The sequence below is a fragment of the Pleurodeles waltl genome, chromosome 2_1 (genome assembly GCF_031143425.1).
Source record: "Pleurodeles waltl isolate 20211129_DDA chromosome 2_1, aPleWal1.hap1.20221129, whole genome shotgun sequence".
Classification (NCBI taxonomy): Eukaryota; Metazoa; Chordata; class Amphibia; order Caudata; family Salamandridae; genus Pleurodeles; species Pleurodeles waltl.
In genome coordinates, this window is record NC_090438.1 from 714,695,841 (window position 1) to 714,717,604 (window position 21,764).

At 44.2% G+C, this 21,764-nt stretch overlaps 1 protein-coding gene across 1 annotated transcript in view; it reads right to left on the bottom strand.

Moving 5' to 3' along the window:
• SLC35B3 (solute carrier family 35 member B3) overlaps window positions 1-21,764 on the bottom strand; it is a 292,399-nt gene that overhangs the window by 254,461 nt on the left and 16,174 nt on the right. Inside the window, exon 2 of the mRNA XM_069217185.1 lies at window positions 91-268. The gene's annotated coding sequence lies outside the window, so the exon portion shown is untranslated. The remainder of the gene's footprint in view (window positions 1-90; window positions 269-21,764) is intronic.

Here is a 21,764-nt window from a genome sequence, read left to right on the forward strand (position 1 = left end):
AGAAAGTTGAAAAAAGACAGTGCACCATGAAAAGAAAAAATATGTAGAAAATAATGATTAAAGAAAATAATGAATTAAGAAGGGGCTTACCTTGTATGAACGGGAGCCAGATTGGAGTAGGGAGGCAGATTCAAGTCACTTGGGAAGGTTGGACATGGAAGTTCATATGTAGAGATGCCAGTCCTCTTTCTCAGCCACCATTATCACCCAGAGGAAGAAGCCTCAAAGGAATTACTGGGTGGCCTGGGAGACTCTTTGCTTTTGAAGCCTGCCATAAGAAAAAATTGAAGAGGTTCGAGTAACACGAAAGAAAATGGAGAAACCAATATGAAAATGATAGCAAGGTCATTTACAAAAAAGCCCTGAAACAATACCAGTATGCTATTCACAGAGCTAGGCTGGAAGGCTTTTCTGATAGGACAAATCAGCTGTGAGCAGTTAGCCAACTAATTTCTTGGAAAGGTCAGTCTTACATATGATTCACTAGTGGAGGCTATAGACCCCTATATAAAGACAAAGATGGTGTGCCAATCAAGAAGTCAATGACGGAACTTCCCACAATTGAGTAATAATAACATCCTGGCGGTAGCAAATTAAGTCACGTCTGGCTCGCCCCTGGAGCCAGCCTCCATAGATATGCTGCTGAAAGGGGGCTATGCCATCATATCAGCTCTGACGGTCCTCTTTAATTTATCCTTGGAAAGTGGATGTGCTCCGGATTCTTGGAAGCATGTGATTATTAACCTGCTGCTGAAAAAACATTCCCTAGACCCTGATCGGGTGGAAAATTACAGACCCACATCACTGCTTCCAGGTGTCAGCAAGATTTTAGAAAAACTCATAACAGGTATCTGATCGATTTCTTGGAGTCTAATAATCTCCTACACCAGACATAAACTGGTATTCGACCTGGGTGCAGCACAGGGGTGGCTCTCTTACTGACTGCAGAGGATCTTAAGAAGACACTGGACCAGGGGGAGTCAGCAGCGCTCATTCTTCTCAATCTGAGCACAGCTTTCAATTCAGTCTCTCATCTAATTCTACAACATAGACTTGAAGAGGCAGGCATCACAGGTAGGGCGTTAAAATAGCTGACTTCGTTTTTATATAACAGGGCCCTTTCTTTGGTGAAACATCTGCTCAAAAGTGAAGTACTGCAGAGCTCTTCTTTGAGCCCTACACTCTTCAATGCCCTCTATCAGACATCATATGCAGACAACACTCAAGATCGTTGTCTCCCTGTCACAAACCACTGACTTGACATCTGAAAGACTTTCCACCTGTTTGGAACAGGTGACCAATTGGAAAGCGACCAGCTGTCTCAAGCTGAACGGTGATAAAACAGAGGTCATGTTAATTGGTAACAACCCTTCGTTCTGGGACCAATTCTTCTGGCCCTCATGTTTGAGTAAGCATCCCCTCCCCCAACCAAAAGTGAAGAGCCTTGGGGTAATGTTGGATAAAGATTTGACCATGGCCTCCCAGGCATAGAAAGTTATGGGTACATGCTTTGGACTCTTAAGAGCCCTTCGAATACCGCTCAAAGGGCTCACGATAGGAACTCGAAGGACAGTGGTCCAAGGCCTTTTACTCTCTCATTTAGACTATGGCAACTCTTTATCTGGGCAGCCCCTCCTATGTCACCAGAAAGCTGCAAGTCATTCAATATGTCGATGATCGAGTATTGCTGGGCTTACCGAAATCTCAATCGGTACGCTCAGCCCTTGCCAAACTCCATTGGGTGCTTGTAAACAAAAGGATTGAATTTAAAGCCTTATGTATAGCACATAAGGTATAATATACACAAGGCCCATATATCCCTAGGCATCTCATTACCACGAACAACACCTAAAGAGAGTTGATATCAAACAACCTCTCCCTTTTAGCCATCCCCAGAATCAAGAGAGCAAGAAGTGGAGGTCTTTTGTTTCCATACTTGGGCCCTCATTATGTTCTTGGCGGGATGCCCCGCCGCCAACAGTGCCGGTGGTCAATGAAATGAGTGTTGGTGGCCGGCATCCCGCCATTTAATGACGCATGGTGGCTTACCGCCATTGATGGCGGTGAGGCCCGCCATGCTGGCGGTCGGTGGAGGGAGTGGATACTGCTCCACCCTCACCGCCACGTCACTCCATACACCAACACGACTATAATGAAACAGTTATAGGCGTGGTGGTGTATAGAGAGGCGGCGATGGCGGCGGAGCAGCATCCAGGGAATCTGTTCCCTCCCAGAGCAGCGCAACAGAAAAGGTAAGGGCTGTCCGTGAGGGAAGGGCGGAGGGCGAGGGTGTGTTAGTCTGAGTGCATGGGGGTGTGCGTGAGTGTATGTGGGGGGAGGTGTGTCAGAGTGCATGTGTGCATGTACATGAATGGGTGAATGTGGATGTGGGGGATTGGGCTGTGGGGGGACCTGTATGTAGGGGTGGGGGATGGTGAGGGTTAGGGTGGTGGGACATGCATGGGGTTAGGGGGTCGGTTTTCAGGGTTTGGGGTGGGGGCTGTTCTAGGAGCTTGGGGGGATGGGTAGGGATTATGGAAAGAGGGGGGAGGGGCCAGGCATGTCACAAATAGGTGACAGAAATGATTATTCCTGTCACCTGTATGCTTTCCACCAGGGATTACCTGGTGGGGTAACTCGCCAGGGAATCCCTGGTGGAAATGGGTTTGTAATCCCACCGCCTGTAATGCCTCCACCGCCAGATCGAATGTGCTCACAGTCAGCCCGACGGTGGACTCTGGCCTGGCAGTGGGTGATAGTGAACTGGCTGCTTTGCCGGCACCTAGGGAAATCCAACAAACATGCATATTTTAGAAAACTAGACAGGTGGGGGAATCCAGGGAGGGGTGTCTTGCATGCCTCACACCAGGATTTTATACTCAGAATCCCTTGCACCAAAGAACACATTTTCCTCACATTTCTTTGATGAAACGTTCTGGAATCTGTTGCCACCATAAACCTCCTTCCACCAAGCATTCCCTTGAGACTCCTAATAAAAAGGGCACCTCACTTTTATGGGTAGACCTAGCGCTGGCAAAAGGAAACTGGCCAAAAAGCAACATGAATATATCCAATTTATCACTCAAAACTGCCCCCCTCAGGAATCTGCAAGAATCCACAACATTCCGAATACTCACCATTACCCAGCTTGTGCCAATAAAAACACTGCACCTCTTATGTGGCTAGGACTAATTCCCAGGGTAGGAATGCATCAAACCCAGGTCAATGGAAGACTTTGGGAGGGAATCCATGGAGAAGGAATTAGTTTGGGCAGGGCAAAAAAGATTCTTGCACCGGGAGCCACAAGCACTGAAGCTTGCCATGAAGCAAATAGTCCTGTTGACTATTTCTCTGCCACACTGGATCCAGTAGCTGCAGCACATTCTGGTTGTTTAAAATCAGTGGCAGCGGTCTGTCTTACAATTGAACAAAGTTAAGGGATTGTGATGGATATTACATTTATTGTATTAGTCCCTCAGTTTGCTGACTCACACTCCAACTCAGCATCACACAAACCACTAACTAAATATGAACAAACAATTTTAACAGCTGACATTTCAATCAAGAGATGCAATATCTTGAATCCCACAATGCTTTTGCCAATTTCAAACAAAGATGATGATGATGATGATGAGGATTGTGATCATGATTGAATAGATGTAACTGAATTATGTACCAAACTATGATGTACAACTGAAACAGCAACCTAAGAAGAATTCGGACATCAAGTGTATTACCCATAAAACTGGAACCTTAATGATTACATTAGGAAAAAGATATGCTCGTGAGGTACTTGTACTCTTGTGCTCTGAATCTGTAACAATCAATTCAAAACAGCAGGAGCAAGAATCATGTAAGACATAGGTACTCACAAACATTTGCCTAGGGGCCAAAACATTCTGTCTGTGGTGTGACCGAGCACTGCATTGATGCCAGGAGGGTGACGGTCGGGGCATGGGAGGTGTAATGTGGGTGTAGGGGAAGCGACGCATGTATATCTAGTGGTCAAATTGCACCTGGGATCAAGCCCGGCTTCCCCACTTGAACAATTGTCTGATTGTAGGCAACTATTTTATTTCATTTTGCCTACTAGTATTGTTGTCAGTGTAAGGGGAGGCATGAATGTTTCTAAATTCATGTTTGAAAACTGTCACTTAAACAAATTTGCAATGCACTTTTATAATCTGGTTTACTAAGGTGAAACTTCTGTAGGTTAATGAAATATACTTTTTTGAATTTTGAAGAGAGTTTATCATATTTGTACACGCTTGTAAGATGTCTAAAAATGAAGGTGTTCTTCAAGTTAAGTGGTGTAGGACAGCTTCTGTGCATCTTTTGTTTACTTTAGTTCTACTGTAAATGATTAATGTTTAATATCTTTATGAGTTTTAGTGCTTTGCAAAGTAAACAGCAGCCTAGTGCTGCTGTTCAACCAGGGGCCGCATGCGCCCCCCCCAGGCCCTACTTTGAGTATTACTGATGTAAAAAATTTTACAATTTAAATAACAATGCACACTGTTCCTTGTTAACTCCAGGTCAGACACTGAGTAAGCTCAGACAGGTCCATGATGGGGCACCAAAAAAATGAAAGAGGGAAATAGCAGGTTGCATAAAAGATCACAATGAAAAGTGGATGACAGCCAAAAAGTAATGTTTTACCTAACTCAATGTTGCCACCAATGTCCAGGTTAATTCATGGTCCAACATATGTAGGTTGAGATGCTTTGGTCAGGCTCTTTAGTAAAGCCATAGCAGCAAGTTTGTGTTAGCACTGTGTTACCTACCAACAAGTGAACTTAAGAAAAAGGAAGACTGACAGACCCAGAAACGGCCCAAAGAAACTTTCACCTGCCGCTACCTAGATGAGAGAAAGCTGCCTCAAGCTTTACTCTGACAAGATAGAGCCCATCATCTTCGGAAATGCTTAGCTTTGGATGACTCCTGGTGGCCCACATCCCTTGGCGCCCCCCCTGCACAGACCGAGCACACTCGCAACTTAGGAATCACCCTCAACTCCTCCCTATCCATGACCCGCCAGGTAAACTCTGTCGCCTCCTCCTGCTGGCACACACTCCGCAAACTTCGGAAGATCTTCAGATGGATCCCAGCTGACTGTCGCAGGACAGTCACCCACGCCTTAGTCACTAGCAAGCTCGACTACGGCAACACCCTCTATACCAGCACCTCAACTAGGAACACCAAAAAACTTCAACTCATCCAGAATGCTGCCGTCAGACTCAGTCTGGACCTCCCTCGCTGAGAAAACATCTCCCAACACCTGAGGACCCTCCACTGGCTACCGGTCGAGAAGTGAATCCCCTTCAAGCTTCTCACCCACGTGTACAATGCCATAAATAACACAGGACCAGCCTAACTGAACCACTGCATCTCCTTCCACAAACGGCGCCAGATCCCTGCGCTCCCCAAGATGGCCCTTGACACTGTCCCTCGCATCTGCAAAACCACCACCGGAGGACGATCTTTCACCTACACTGCAGCAAAGAGCTGGAACAACCTCCCCCTGCACCTCAGACAAAGCACGTCGCTCATCATCTTTATGAAGAACCTCAAGACGTGGCTCTTCGGATGAGGCCCAAATCCCCCCAGCGCCTTGAGACCCTCGTGGGTAAATAGCCACGCTTTACAAATTGATTGATTGACTGAATGAGTCATACAGGAACGTCTGAGGGTCCAGTTGTCAGAATCCAGTAAGATTTCAGTGACATGTCTACTGAAAATAATCTTAGCTACATTTTAGTGATTGTGTGCTTATTCTTGAGGTGAGTTGAAGACTATCCAACCAGGAGATGGGACAGCATGGCAATGGTCAAATTACTAATGAGAGAGTGAGTTGATCCCTTGATATGGCTCACCAGCTTCAGAATCTGATAAAGGTATTCACTTTATGAGTGAGATAATGAAGCTATTGTACACATCTTTCCAAATGGGTCAGATGTTCCAATGTAGGCCAGAAGCATTAGGAATTGTAGAATGAGTCAATGGTACACTGCAGTCCAAGTAAGCAAAAGTGTGTGCTTCAACATCACTGATATGGTTAGACCCTCTTCCACTCATACTGATAAGCTTCAGAAACACACTGAATAAAAAAAAAAAACACTACTTTCCCTGCACAAACCGTTGATGGGGTGAGCCCTGAGTATCCTTGCATTCCATCAGCTGCACTTGTGTCAATAAGGAATTACATTGTGTTTGATTTCTGCAAAGGCATTGCTGATGTTATACACTCTTGCTCTCATAGGGTCAATTTGGCAACGCCATAAGCAAAACAAGAATTATGCCACAACCTCTAGCCTGGTAAGTGGGTTGAGGTGAAGAAGCACATTTGTATGTCTTGCCTAGAGCCAAGGTGAAAGGGTCTATATTAGGTAATCTTTGTGACGAACCCTGTTGAGAAATGTGGAGGCTTGGCACAGTGGATCCAGGCATCTCACATGATGTGAAATTAAGACAGCAGATGAAGAAATGGTGATCACAGTAACTGATTTACATAGACATGGTGAATATATAAATCAAAATCAGAATCTTGATCAGAATCAGGTTCAAAAAGAAGAGCAAAGAAAAAAAAACACAAAAAACACAAAAAAAAATCAGGAAGCCTAAAATCGGTAAGTGAAGCTGAAAATTCAGGTTTCTGAAACCCAGAGGAAATCGGATTTCAGTAGAAAGAATGAAGCCGTTCCAGGAAGAAACGTGAACCAAGTGGCAAGTGAAGATGAAGATGTAGCAGTAGTTATAAGTGGATCTAAAGATGAGAAAGTACATCTCATAAACCTGAACCTGTGAGAGGAATAAAGAGTGTTCAAAGAAGTTCAAAAAACAGAAAAGTTCAGAGACGAACTATAGCTATGAGATCAAGATTGTTCTTCACAGTAAAAGTGAGCAGTCAGTAGCCAACAGATCAGTAAGAGTGCCAAATAAAATGTATAGAGATCCTGAATGGCCATGCTTAGCCAATACTGAATGAGATGAGGAAGTCATTGAGTTAGCAAATTGCCAATTTATTGGTGAAGCTGAAGGAAAACCACCATGAAATAATGTGAATAAAATAAAGAGATTAGTTTTGGAAGAATTCAATTTTTTGTGCACAGTTTTTCTTAGAGTCTGTTTTGAACCTTAGGTATCCAATCAAAGAAAGCAGAGTTCCTTTCTTGAGTTTATACTAAATATATGAACTGACTCCATAAACTGAAGAATCAAAGAAATTCAAGTTTTGATTTTTGTATAAATATGGCTGTTTGTAAGGAAATATGCTGCTCAAAGATATCAAAAGTTTTATTGTTTATAATATACAATATTTTTAGCTGGCTTACAGTTGTGTTTGACTTCACTAGTTGGATATGATTCACTTGCAGATGAGATCATCGCTACATAAAAAAGAAAGGTTGACACAAAAATAGCATATAAATAAACCTTTTAGGCAATTTTAAGGAGAGTGTGTTTTCAAAGTTATTGTCAAAGTATGCAGATGTTATGAAAGTTCTTAATTATTAGTTTTGATAATTTCTCCTAACTTCTGTTTTAGAGGGGGTTACTGATCTACATATTCCTCTGTCTTATTCTATCATGTAATGTTTTTGTTAATGCTTTCCTTGGTCGAGAATTCCTAGTGCAGAACTTCACGGACTACAACATTTCTTTGTGAGAGCTTTTTGTGCTCAGATTTTCTTTGTTAGTCAGTTTTGTACTATAGGTATTTGTCGAAATAGGCTCCAACTGAAGATTTGAAGCCTATTTCTAATAAATTGAGATTAACTATGCAACCCAATTTAAAATTGGGAAGAAGTAAAAGAGATGAAATTGCAAGAAGAGGCAGAAGAAAAATTTAGATACTCTAGAATGCATCCAAGAATGAGCGTGTAGTAAGTAAGGGAGAGAGTAATGTGCATAATGTGTGAGAATCCCAGAGTGATAAGTCAATGGAATTGGTTGGAAGAAGTGTAATGGGACTTATATGGCTGATAATAAGCTCTTGTTTGGTGAAGAACCAATATTAAGTGGTATTTATTATGTTTGAGGCAGATCTGCTTGTTTTTACCTCCCACATAACTGGGTGGGAAGCTGCTGTCTTCAGTTGTCTTCAGCTGCAGTCTTCCCTCATATTTTTCATGTGAATGAAATGACTGAAAGGAGTGACACTGGGCTTAGAAGAACAAAGCATGATATTGGCAAAATACTGATGGATTTGTTAGGTGTTCTAATACCTTCTATTGGTGTGTTCTTGAATTACGTGAAATAATAAAGCTGTCAACTTTGGAGGATCACTTGGCTACTAATACTGCTGGAGAATTATCTAAAGTTAATTAACAGCCAATGGCTATGAACGCAATGGTGATGGGAAGAGGGAAGAATATGTTGTGTGTTAAGGGTTTAACAGTGCTGCAGTTTCAGACTGGGTAATAGTAAGCTTATTAATAATTACATTACTAATATAGCGAACATTTCACATGCAACAAAGACTCGCAAAGAACACAGATTATAGTAATCAGTAGGTGTATGATTCAGTGAAATTGGAAAGGGTTTGGCAAAGGCTGGTGATTGATTTGATAGCATACTACCAGAGTGCCAGACAGCATTAGATTACAAAAAGCATCCATAAGGGTGTGAACAGTGAATCTGACAAAACCTTAAACCTTACACGCTAACTTCGAGGAACATAAGTTATCTGTAACACAATGCAAAAAAGCAAAGGGGCAGTCCAGCCATGCAAGACCCATTTCACAGTAATATTCTGGGACAACATCTGCTTTAAGCATACTATTAGCTGCACTACAGCTCTTAACTTTTTAAAAGGTAATAACATAGTCTGCTTGTAGGAAACATGGGCAGTTACACCCCATTTAAGCATAGGATACAATAAATATACCAACCAGCTAACAATTTTTATCGACCATCTGAAGGACTATCAATATGTATCTACAGGATTAAAAGTAGATATAACCATATTAGAAGCCTAAAATCCTTAATTTCGAGCAATTCTAATCCATAGATTTAAAGTAGGAAGTCTAAAAAAAACAATACTAATTATTAATGTATTTTCAATCTTGCACTGAATCAACAGGAAACTAACTTTAGAAGGCTCCTATGAAGCACTACATGACCTAATATTCAGATTTGCTTCATATAAGATCACACTGACACAAGACTTTAAGATATTCAATTTGGGTAATCAATCTGCCTGTACGCAGTTAGTTAGCTTGGATCACCTTGCAAAAAAAGTGCATGATGGCCTTCTATCTTAAAAACTAAAATCCCTAAACCCTTTCAAATATCTAAGAAATCAACACTACATTTCCACATTCATTTAGGGACATTTCCACACTGGATTACACTTTGTGAACAACATCCTTCTAGAGACATATAATTCCTTCTCTATAATCCAAAACCCCAAAAGGGACCACCTCCCATCGATATCGCAGTTTCAACATGGCTACATCGCTGATATCGCCGAACATCTAAAAGGTAATGGGCACTTGGGAGAAGTAAGAGAAACACTCACCAATGAAGAGGTTAAAGAGGAGCAAGGTCTCCTTAGCTTGCTTCTAATCGTGGAAAAAAAAATAATTTACCCAAAGCATGTTCCCAGCCAACCACTGATAAACACAATCATTTTGAACTGGGACATAACAGATTTGCTATACAACCATGTGATGGGTCGCTCCATTCCGACCCACACAGTTCCCTTACTTGTGCTGACTCTGCCACATACGACCTGGTGCATACTGTAGACCCCGGCGATTTGATTGGTCGCTTATGGCAACCGCGGGACCAACTGCGGGTTAAAAGCGGAGCGTCAGAGATATCGAGGAGAGAGGCGAGCGGGAGTGAAGATATACGAGTGACAAAGGAGGAGCAAGAGGACGAGGAGCCCACCATCGAGGAGGAGGAGGACGGCCGGAAGACGGAGCCGACGGGAGCTGGAGTACCACGGAGGAAACTTGGAGACAGCTGGCCCGGGGAGCCTGCTCCTACGCCGCCACGCTTCCGGAGAAGCGTGGCCTCTCCAGGTACGGAGACGAAAGCGGGGAAGGGAGGCGGGAGGTGAGAGGAGCGGGGAAGAGGAGGGGAAAGAGGGGAGAAGGGGAAAGGGTGAACGGGCACTTTTGATGGTGAGCACTGTGGGGAAAAGGGGACGGGGGCAAGAAAACAATAGCAGTCATTCAGATACAGAAAAGAAAGGGAAGAGAAATAGGAAATACGATACCAAGAAGATAGAGCGTACGCAGGAAGAGATTCACGATTAAGTACACTAAACAAATAAACGAGAGAAAGAGAGAGAGAGAAAAAGAAGAAGAAAGACGGAAAACAGTACATAAGCAAGAAGCGCAGGACGCAAAGAAACAGGCAGGAAGGAAGTCTGGCAGGAGAACCAGAAGAGAGACAACACAGGCGAAAAGTAGTAAGACAGTCAGAAGACAGCGGAGACAGGGACAAAGAGAGTGAGAGAGAAAAGGGAAAGACAAGAACAGTTAAGCCTTAACAAGCCCCCCCCACTTACCGTATCTATTTATTTTCTTGTTTCCATGCTCCCCGCGAGGCCTGGGAAGGAAGAAGGAGGACGAGCCAAGAGGTCAACCCGAGGACTACTCTACAACCTACTGCTATTCCATAAACTTTGTACATATTACTCATCGTATAAACTGTTTCAAGAACCAATAAAAGACAGTTCTTTGAAACCACGATATTGCTATTCAGCGTCATAAATCTGCCATCCTCGCACAAACCATTTAAGAGGTAAGGACACAATAAAACAACAGCTAGGAAGAAGCCAGGGCTTTGAACAAACTCATGGTACACCTTAATGTAAACATAAGTCAGTTTTTAGAGGGGCAGTAAGAACATACAACAAGGATGAATCAAACAAGGCAGCCAAGCTTCCCCTAAAACACTCAAGTAAGGCCTACCGTACTATATTCTTGACAGAAAAGGTGAAACATCTGGAATCCGAATAGCAATATGAGGTTGTATGAGCCAGGTGAAGTTTTAGCATTATGTCAACTATGTAAATAACAAATATCATATCAGAGGGAATGGAGACCCACAGCAACGAAGATTAAGAGTGTCTGGCGGCTCTACGTAGACAAGAACCCACAGGACACCATCATCTCTGACATTACTGTCATGGGGAACCGAAATCAAAAGACACCTGCTCAATTAATGAGGCTGATATTTAAAAAAGTATTAGAATCAATCAGAGAAGAAGTGGCACCGGGCCCCAATGGCTTACCAGGCTCTCTTTTTAAAGCTAATATAAGTTTTTGTGGGAACCAGTTAACACAGCTTTACCAGGAATGCTTACTGAACGCTCAAGTGCCGCAATAATGGCAAGGCTCCATTCTACACATAATTTATAAAAAAGAACAACAACACAGACCTGGCAAACTATCAGTTATTTGCCCTATTGGACTTTGAGTCGAACACTTATGCAAAAATATTGCTGCAAGAACTTAAATACTGGGCATATGGAGAAAAATAAATCCCTTTTCACCAAATAAGGTTCAGGCAAACGGCATCCCCTTTATATAATGTAGTCATTCTGACTTGTATAGCCCACCACTCCTTTCAGCATGAGGTGTCCAACCCTCTGTGCAGGCTTCTTAAACTATTCAGCAGCTTTTGAAAGGGTGGCTTGAAATATATTCTGGGCTGAGCTAACAAAATGGTGAATATTGCATACTTTAATAAAGCCATTATTTCTTAATATTTCGATATTTGGGTTTGTATCAAGTTAGGACAGGACAAAACAATACCATAATAGATCGAATTACATCTAACCAGGGCCTCGAACAAGGATGTGTTCTAGATCCCATGATTAAAGTTAACACAATCAACCTAGGTAGTATACTGACAAGAGTGAATATAGAATTGAACAATCTAGTCTACCGAACATCCAATATGCAGATGAGTTGATCATTCTTGGCATGCAGATTGCACTTGATGAACTACACAAATATCATTTAATCAATAAACTGGTGGCCACTGTAAACAAAAGAAAATTATGGCTTTAGGGAAGTACAAGAACAAATTTAAGCAGCATTGGAGGTTGGGCCAGTTAAAAATAGCACATAAACCAAAATATAACTATATGGGTGTTCAGCTCACGGAAAGTGGAAAACCAAAATGTTATCTAAAGTATATTACAGGATAATCCTCAAGCTTAAAATTTACCTTGTGTTGAATAAACAGATTTTTATATATTCTATCAGTGGAAGCCATTCTAAGAATTATAAGAGCAAAGCTGCTTCCAATTATCTCCTATGGCCATCAAGGCTATCTAATGAAGCTTTCACTAGTGTTGGGAAAACTGCAGTGCACTACATACAGGCGGGTCATTTACTAAAACATACCTGTCGATCCCAGCTAGCAGTTTGGTTTGACAGGGCAGGAGCTAGAAAGCAAGGCATCATTTTTTAAATATTATTTCTTAGTCAGTCATGCACAATCAGCCACTCAAGAGGGCCTTAAAAGAGATCTTCAACAAGGAGGCAAAGCCCCTGCCCTTAGTCACTACAGTGAAGAGCTTAAAGCTGATTATTGGTAATCTAATAAACAGTTCTGTTTGATATTCACCCATAAAAAACATCTTAAAAAGCAGGTATTGCCTTCTTTAAAGGAAAGCTGATATAGAAATAATATAATCAACTGCTTACTTAAACGGAAGTGTGACGACACCAGAGACCAACATGGCCGACAGGGCGTGAAGCTCCAGCTCAGCTGAAGCCAGGTTTGCAGGACCAGCATCCACCTGACCCCACCCTGACAGCAGGATCAAATGCCCTGAGTCGGGTGTCACCACTTGGAGCTCTTGATGCAGGCACGGCTGACCACAGATGTTGCCATCCAGGAGGGTCCGTGCTCGGCGCAGCACCGGCTCAGAGGCCCTGCGGTGACAGGGGCCATGGGTGAATCTGAGGCAGAGGCATTCAGACCTCGCTGAAGCTACGTGTTCCTCCCACCCATCGGGAGACAGCAAGGAATTGCTGTGGTGCTCTCAGCCTCCGGCCTGTCTCTGTATGGGACGGCCTGCACTACGTGTGTGTGTGTGAGGGCCTTGAGGCAACCGGGGGATGAGTGGTGACACATGGTCTCCCACTGAACTACAACTTCAAGCCTGGTGAGTGAACCACTGTGCCCAGATGGGGCACGGCCAGCCAGAATCCATTGCCCCGCTGCCCTGGTGAATATGCTTCAGCCACAATGACATGTGCTCATTGTAAACAGCAGTGCATTACTGTATCCACCTCCCCCTCTCCATTACTTAAGAGCAGCATGGGCACTGTCCACCCAAATTAACTGTGCTCCTGCGTCACAACAGTGCTACATTTGCTACTGGGAACCAAGCGGGTGTGACAGTACTCTGCTCAATCCTCTGTGCACGTTTCTGCTTCACTGGCTATCTTCGCACTGCCAACAGCTTGCTGTTAGTAGCTGAGCAAACCTGAAGAAGCCTGGTCACCCTACACAATGTTGCAGAGGCAGTGAGTGTAAACAGTACATATGCTCTGCTAAGCAGTGTAACAGGTTGCATCTTACACTGCTATTTTCAGGGAGCCACCAGGTCATGCCAAATGGACATAGAATGGGCCAAGGGGACCCCAAAGAACATAAACTGCTCTTCGAGCAGCGCAAACATGCCATGCACCATGGCTCCTTTTCAGACACGGATGACGGTCCAGACAAACATGTTCGGCTGGGGTCTCACACAGCACTGCCACCATCATGGCTGAATTCTACACTGGATTTTGCTCAACTGGTGCCGGATTTGACACACTCACAAACAGATTTGATCGCCTGGGCGAAAGATGAAACCGACAGGCCATCAGAATGGATGATGCCAAGGAACACATCTCAGGGTTGGAGGATGGAGCCACGACAACTGCAAAATACTTAGAAAAAAAAATGGAGCGTCTACTCAAAACAGCTACATCTAAAAACGAAGACCTGGAGGCACACTCATGCTGCAACAATATCCATATCATCGGAGTGGCAGAATCGACGGCCCTGACTTGTTTGTTAAGAGTCTCCTGGAACAGCTGTTTAACTGACAGACCTTCATAACTATATTCATGGTGGAGCGCGCTCAAAGGTCTACTGGCCTGCGACCACTCCCCGGTGCTCTCCAACCTCTATCATTGCACACCTGTTCAATCACATAGATACGGATACAGCACTGCAACTGGCACGACAACAAGGCCCATTACAGTTTCAAGGTTCCACCATTTCCCTATTCCCCAACTTCACCCTGCTGTACAAGAGGTGCAGCGCAAATTCACAGATGTCAAGAATTCTCTCGGAAACAAAGGCTAAAATATGCCATGTTATACACAGCTCGGATGTGGGTCAAGGTGAACGGAAAATCTAGCATCTTCAACACCTCAGCGGAAGTCACTGAATTTTGCAAACAACATGGTGTGGACAAAGCAAACTCTTGACGGAACACTTCAGAACGCTTCCCATTGTCTGCCTCTGCTGCAGAACATTTCCCCTCAGGCTGACCAGTACTCATCTCTAGCCAACTAGAATCTTTACTGTTGCATCTCATACGGATAGTCTCTCATCGTCCACGTTGACATTGTTCTCAGATATTCTACCATGTCGTAGCAATCAATGGCTTCTCAATCAAAACCTGAGTTTTTATCTACTGTCCAGGAATCACACAGCAATCGGGCACCATCAACCATATCGTTGCTCTCTCCCCGAGGTGGATAACAAATGACAGAATGTTGGAGTTTATGTTTTTATTTTGATCTCTTTTGGGATTCACAGGATGGTTTATAACCTAGTGTGGGTGGGGTTTCCAAGTTTGTATGGTGGTGGTTTGTTTGTTTTTTAATGCCCGTCTGGTATATACGACTCTCTTGTATACACATACATGATCCCTTTCATACTTATCTTATTGATGGCAACACAAAGTAGACAGGACAGGGTAGCAGAACTCACATTTCTGACACAGAACATTCGTGGTCTCAACAATCCCTGTAAAGGTAAACAAGTACTCTCTTATTGGGTATGATATGGGGTCAACATTTCTCCACGAGACACATCTCCCACCCCACGATTCATTCACCTTTGCATCTGCTTGGGGGTCTCAGTGTCATTTCTCATGCTACAGCTGGTATTCCAGGGGAGTGTGCACATTAATACATAAAAGTATTCCCTTTAAAAACACAGCCAGCTTTATAGATACAAATGGCAGGTATATCGTTGTGGCTGGAGTGTTGGCTGACTGCTGTGTCCTATTGGTTAATAACCGCAGACGATAGTGAATTTCATAAGGATATTTCAGCACTGATAGGGTGGGTGGAGGCTGACCTGGTCATCTTGGGAGGAGATCAAAATATAGTACAAGACCCACTGGTAGATTCTACAAGTTTTGCAAACGTGTAACAAGCCAATGAGTGTCATGCGAGACATCATGGACACCTATGTACTACACAATGTTTGGTGCATGCTTCATACTACTACTTTGCAATATACTTTTTATCCTGCGCCCCATGCGGTATGGACATGACTCGACTATTGGTTTATTTCCGCAAACACTGCTCAATGGGCAACTGATGTTGCCACGCACCTTTTTAGATCACTCTACGGTTCCAATGGTGTTCAGGGTACGTTAAGGGGGAGTCCTGGAACACAGTTTGAGATTCCAAGGCAACAGTCTTCATAAGGAGGCCTTCTGTTCCCAAAATTTGTGACTCCACCACTGAATACTTTACACTTAATACCGGCTCGGTCACCACTCAGCCCATTCTACGGGAGTCTTTCAGGGCTTTTATACGTAGGGTGTGCATTTCCAAACATGGTGGAGTACTACGGGACACACGCACCCGTCTAACCCGCACAGAGACTGAGCTATGAGACACAGACTGTGAAGATTCCCAATTGCACAACAGACCCCACACCCGGTTCTCATGGCTGAGTTCTGTGACTTGGGAGACCGAGAAACTGCATACCTGGGAAAGTATCCTACAGCTAGATAGTATGGAGAAGGGGAACACCCAGGCTGCACCCTAGCACGGAACTTGCGCCTCAACAGACTAAGTGGATACATCCCTACACTGCAGCGAGCTGCGGGTGGGCTGATTTCAGACAAGTGTACTATTCTTGAACTCCTGTGCTACTATGAACATCTCTACTCCTCCTGCATCCCAGGAGGCACAGCTGTGATTGTAAATTACCTTGCAGTGATCGCAACAGTATAGATCTCTGATGGTCAGAAACCATTCCTAATCTCATGTGAAAAAATAATGCAGGCAACAGACGCTCTGGATTGGTCTAAGAACACCAGCCTTGACGGACTGACATGCACATTCTATAAGGCATACAAACACCTGCTCACACCACATTTGCTTAAAATGTATGCTGAAGCACTTGAGGCAGGCATTCTCCCATCCATGCTACGAGAAGCTGTGATCACATTATTATTGAAACCCAGTAAAAAAAAAAGAAAACACTACTGTACCTCCTACCGTCTGCTCTTACTTCTTAACCTTGATAATAAAATCTTAGCTAAAGTTATCACAACTAGATTATCTCTCATAATGGAACACATCATATCACCCATCCAGACTGCCTTTGATCCCCACAGATCCACTTCTTTAAATTTGTGGACGAACTTTGCGGTATTAAATAGGATTTCCCACGATGTCCCTGCTGCAGTTGCCCTCTAAGACGCTGAAGTGGCACCGGATTCATTTGATTGGTCCTTTTTTAAAAGCAGCCCTGAAAAAATTGGCTTCCTCATGGGTATACTGCCTTGATTATGCACCTGCATGAGCCCCAGTAGCCGCTTACAAGTGAATGTCTCTCTTACGGATCCCTTTCGGGTAAACAGAGGGCCCAGACAGGGTTGCCCTTTGTCACCACACCTTTTCATTATTGCAATGGACCCCTTGGTTCGACATCTGCAGGAGAAACCTCTACTTCATGGACTACACTTTACCCCGACCCATTATTGATGTCCATGTATGCAAGCAATATTCTACTGTTTGTTCGTCATCCCTCTGACAATCTTCCTCCTCTTATATCTGAAATTTTTTGCTTTGGAGGCTTTTTGAACATTAAGATAAATTGTGACAATGTTGCAACATTTTGCCGTTCCTGACATTATGACACAGGAGACCACTGAATATCCCCTGACTTGGTGTATGGACTTCACCAAATACCTGGGACTTATTCTGCAGAGGGAAAAGGAGCACATAATGTGCCTGAATTATGGAAATGCCAGACAAATGTTTCACACAAATCGAACGATGGAATAAACTTGCCTCTCCATAGCAGGATGCGTGGCTATCCTAAAAGTGGTTGTCCTCCCTTGCTTCCTATACCTCTTCTTGAACATACCTATCCCATTAACTAATAATTTCTTTGCCACCCTGCGCAGCCTTTTACTAAGATTCATATGGGCAGGGCGCAGACCTCAGATCTGATAGGACACCTTAGTGCTACCCTAGAAGCGAGGAGCTTTCAACGTACCTGATCTACAGTTATACTATCTTGGAGCGCAATATCACTGTGTATCATTGGTTTCTTCCAGATGTTCGTCTTCACTATATGCTGCCTTACAAGTACCAGGTGGGACATGTTCCACTTCTTTCCCTATATCTTAAAGGCATTCCCATGGACCCCTCAGACATGCAAACACTCTACCACAAGCTGTGCATAGAGAAAGCTTTAGTGTCATCCTGGAGGGGGTACCAGAGGAAGTGATGTTCCTCCATGCCATTCCAACTATCAAACAACTCCTGCTTCCCTTTTACACAGGAGCAACTAGTCTAACGTACCCTATAAAAACATAAGTTACACACTTGTGAGGATATTTTCCTGGACGGTCATGTGCTTACACATGCAGATGATATATGTTTTGGAGATGTCACATACGTGGACCACTTTCTGTTTGGGAGCCTTCGTGACACATTGCACTCCTGTATACCCTCCTACTCTCTTGCCCCAGATGATTTTTCTCTACTGTCATGGACAACGCTGGTGGGGTGTATGAATTGTCTCCAGACTATACCAGGCATGGGTAGCCATGAAGCCTGAGCCGAATAGGCACATCAGAGGTGCCTGGGAATGCGACTTGGGTCACCAATTATCTGATAAAATGTGGTATTATTTTTACACTCAGACTAAACTCATCTACTTTAACCATAAACCTAAGTTGTTACATTACAAATTCCTGTAACAGGCCTACTTTACACCTCGGGATTTGGTGAGAACTGACCCCACGCGGTCCTCCCAATGCCTTAAATGTCATGCACCAAGGCTGATTTCACCTACTTGACTTATTAGACTAAAATCTTCTCCTTAATATTCACAATGATAGGAGTTATGCTTACATCAGCTCCACTACAAGCTCTCCTGGTATATGTTCATGACATTCAAAAAGGGGTACACAGATTTACTGCCATCGCACTTTTACTTGCAAAGCGAGGTCTGGCACTTCACTGGGGCAGTAAAATTTGCCCCACCGAGACTGAATGGTTAAAAAAAACACGATTTCTGTGATACCACTCGTGAAGACTATGCTGCATTACAGCTACCTCCGGGTCAAAAGATATATGGTACCACTACAGGACTTCCTTCTAACACTGAATAATGCTGTATCTGGTTAAATTACTGTACTTTGGGTTATTCTGTATGTGCTCACCCCCTTCGCTCTTTCATGCTCCTTACTGACTCACCTGAAATCTGGAAGAAAAGAACGGACCAATCTGTGCTGCCACTCCGCAACTGATCTACCATTGATATACAATTTTATTGCTTACTGCAATAGCACATTGAGGGTTTTGCAGAAGCAGGAGAAAATCCATGTTACCTCTGCCTTGCTAGTGTCTGTATTTCTTGTCAGCATGCCGCCCTTTACTAAAACCAAAGTTTCTAAAACACAGGATTTTAACGTGCAAGGAATCCTTTGATGTCTGCCTCACAACTAGCAATCCAGTGGAACTAGCCTGATTTGGCAAATAAAAAAGCATAAAAATGAAAAATTTCCTAGCTATCCTAATGGAAAGTTTCAATTCTATTAAGGACACGGAGGTAAGGATTATGCTGTTCTTTCTCCACCACTTTATTACACAGCAGCCAGTTAACAAGAACTACATTTCCCGTGACCACTTGGGAAATTCAACAAACAACAGAAATCAATATCCAATCTAATCCAGCTTCTGTCCCACAGAAATTCCATAGTCGCTGTTGCCACCTCCTCTTTCTACCTGCCACTGACAATGACCAATCAGCTTCGTCAATCTTGCTTAAACTCATTTGATCCTGAGTGAAAAGAAACATACAGTAATGACCTTGCATACTGTCATGATCACACAAGATTATGCGAATGGCAACACGGGTAAGCAAAGACAACATACTTGTAAAATGGATTTTAATGAAACATCATGAAAATGATCCTCACAGTTACGAAGACTGTCTTCCACGGTGGGTAAGGTGTGCCAGAATGGGTGAGCTAATCCTCGCATCTTGGTCCTTTATGGAATTGAAACTTTACGTTACCATAACTTGGAATTTTTTTAATTCTATGTCAGGACCGGAGGCAAGGATTATGCTAGTTTAAAGCTTCCCCATGAGTGATGCCATATTAAGTACTGGTTTCAAATAAAAACCACTTGAAAGTAGAGTCCGAGGACCAATCTGCTGCACTGAGGGTATCCTCTAGGTGAGCTCCAAGAGAAAATGCCTTTGAGGCCATGGACCCCCCTGACTCAATGGGCACCAAAAATATTAGTGTCAATGGCCACTTCTTGCATTGCCCAGTTGACCCATCTAGCAAGTTGAGGAAGAGACTGCCTAAAAGGGTTTCATGAGGGTGATCAAGGGTTGTCTCTCTCCATGGGGGTAGATATCCGCTGTTATAGCCTCATAACATTTAATACATCTGACCACGCATAGCTTTGAGGAGTCTGTGAATTGCATTTTGTACGCCTTGGAATGTGGAAGGTAACTCCCTACAGTGTGAACACTCTGCCCCTGATAACAAACATCGGATACCCTTTTGCAGTGGCCAGTTTGGCTGAAAGCTCTTTATGGGAAAGGTTTTTCTTGGCTGTTCAAGATAGAAACAGGTTAAGAACCTCTCATATGTTTCCTCACTATGGGATGTTCTCCCACTGGCTGATCTGCCACAGGTGTATATCTCGCCGGAATCGTGGACCTGAATGTGTTAATCGATCTATAGGCGAGATCGTCTGAATCTAGCGAAGCTACGAAATTCAGGATATGGACAACATCTGCCCCCACTGGATCTAGGTGTCACTTATGACTCCAGCCCAGCCATCGAGACCATGGTGAGCGATATCGTTTAATGGTGTTATCCGCCCATGCCTTGGAGAGGAGTGCTACAGCCTGCCCCGAAATTCCTGGGACTTTCCAGGGTTTCCTGTAGTCCTCCAGGCCATAAGTGACAGAGACCCCTCAAGTACTAGCAGATGTGGATTCCCGTCGGGATTTCGGAGGAGATCAGGATGAAGGGGTAGAGGGATTGGAAAATTCCAGGAAAGTTCCAGTAGAACTGGATACCAAGCTTGTAATCTCCAGACCAGAAGTATCAGCACCACCTCCGCCTGTTGCCTCCATACCTGGGTGAGAGGTGAGTTATCATGGCAAATGGGGGAAAGGCATACCCCTGTTCTGGAAGCCAGACCTGGAGGAATGCATCTCTGGCTGTTGCCCCGAGGTCCGGGAGCCAGCGGAAATACCTAGGAAGTTGATGTTCCAGGTGTGACGCAAACAGGTCCACTGAGAATGAGTCCCATCGGGACTGAAGGGCCTGGAAGAGACTGGCTAGCAGTTGCCAGTAACTCAGGTCCTTCAAATGTTGAGTGTGCCAGCCAGTGGTCTGGCTAGCTACCCCAGGGAGGTGTTCCACTGTCATAGAGACCTGATGTGAGAGGCAGTATTCCCAGAACGACCAGGTCAGATCCAAGAGTGCCTTGGAGCTGGTGCCCCCCCAGGTGATTTATGTATCTCACTGCTGTCACCCTGTCCATCTTGAGAAGGTCACAGCATTTTGCCAGTCCCTGGTCCAAGATATGACCACAAGCGGTCTTGTCAGAAGCTCGAGGCAGTTTATGTGCATGGACTTTTCCTGTGCGGACCATAATCCTGTGGTGGGGAACGCACCATATCATGCTCCCCATCCAGAACCGCTGGCGTCAATCTATGACCAGGTCGGGGAGACAGCTGAATATCACTCACCCATTCCAGGCCTCCACGTGAGTGAACATTAAGGGAACTACCTGAGAGGACGTGAGGCCACTCCTAAGGTGGATGGCCTGGAGACGCTGCAGAGCACGGTAATGAAGAGGACCTGGGAATATGGCCTGGATCTAGGAGGATAACTGACCCACTATCCTCGTGATCTGGCAAGCGGAAGTCAACGGTTTGGCCACTAGACGGCGCATCTTGTGTCTGATATTTTTCATTTTTCGTGAGGGAATGCTGAGAGCGGTCCAGACTGAGTCCCCCACAAAGTCCAAGAACATCAGAGATTGGGTGGGTGTGAGGCCAGACTTCTAATGAAGCCAAGAGACTCCAACAGGGAAACTGCCATTCGGAGGCATGAAAGAAGATTCAGCGGAGATTGGACCATCAAGAGGAGATCGTCCAGGTAGACTATCAGGCGAACACCTCGAGCTCTGACAAATTCACCTACGGGGTGCATCACTTTAGTAAAGCACCATGGGGCAGACGAGAGGACAAATGGAAGGGTTGCAAACTCAAAAGTTTGCTGCCGC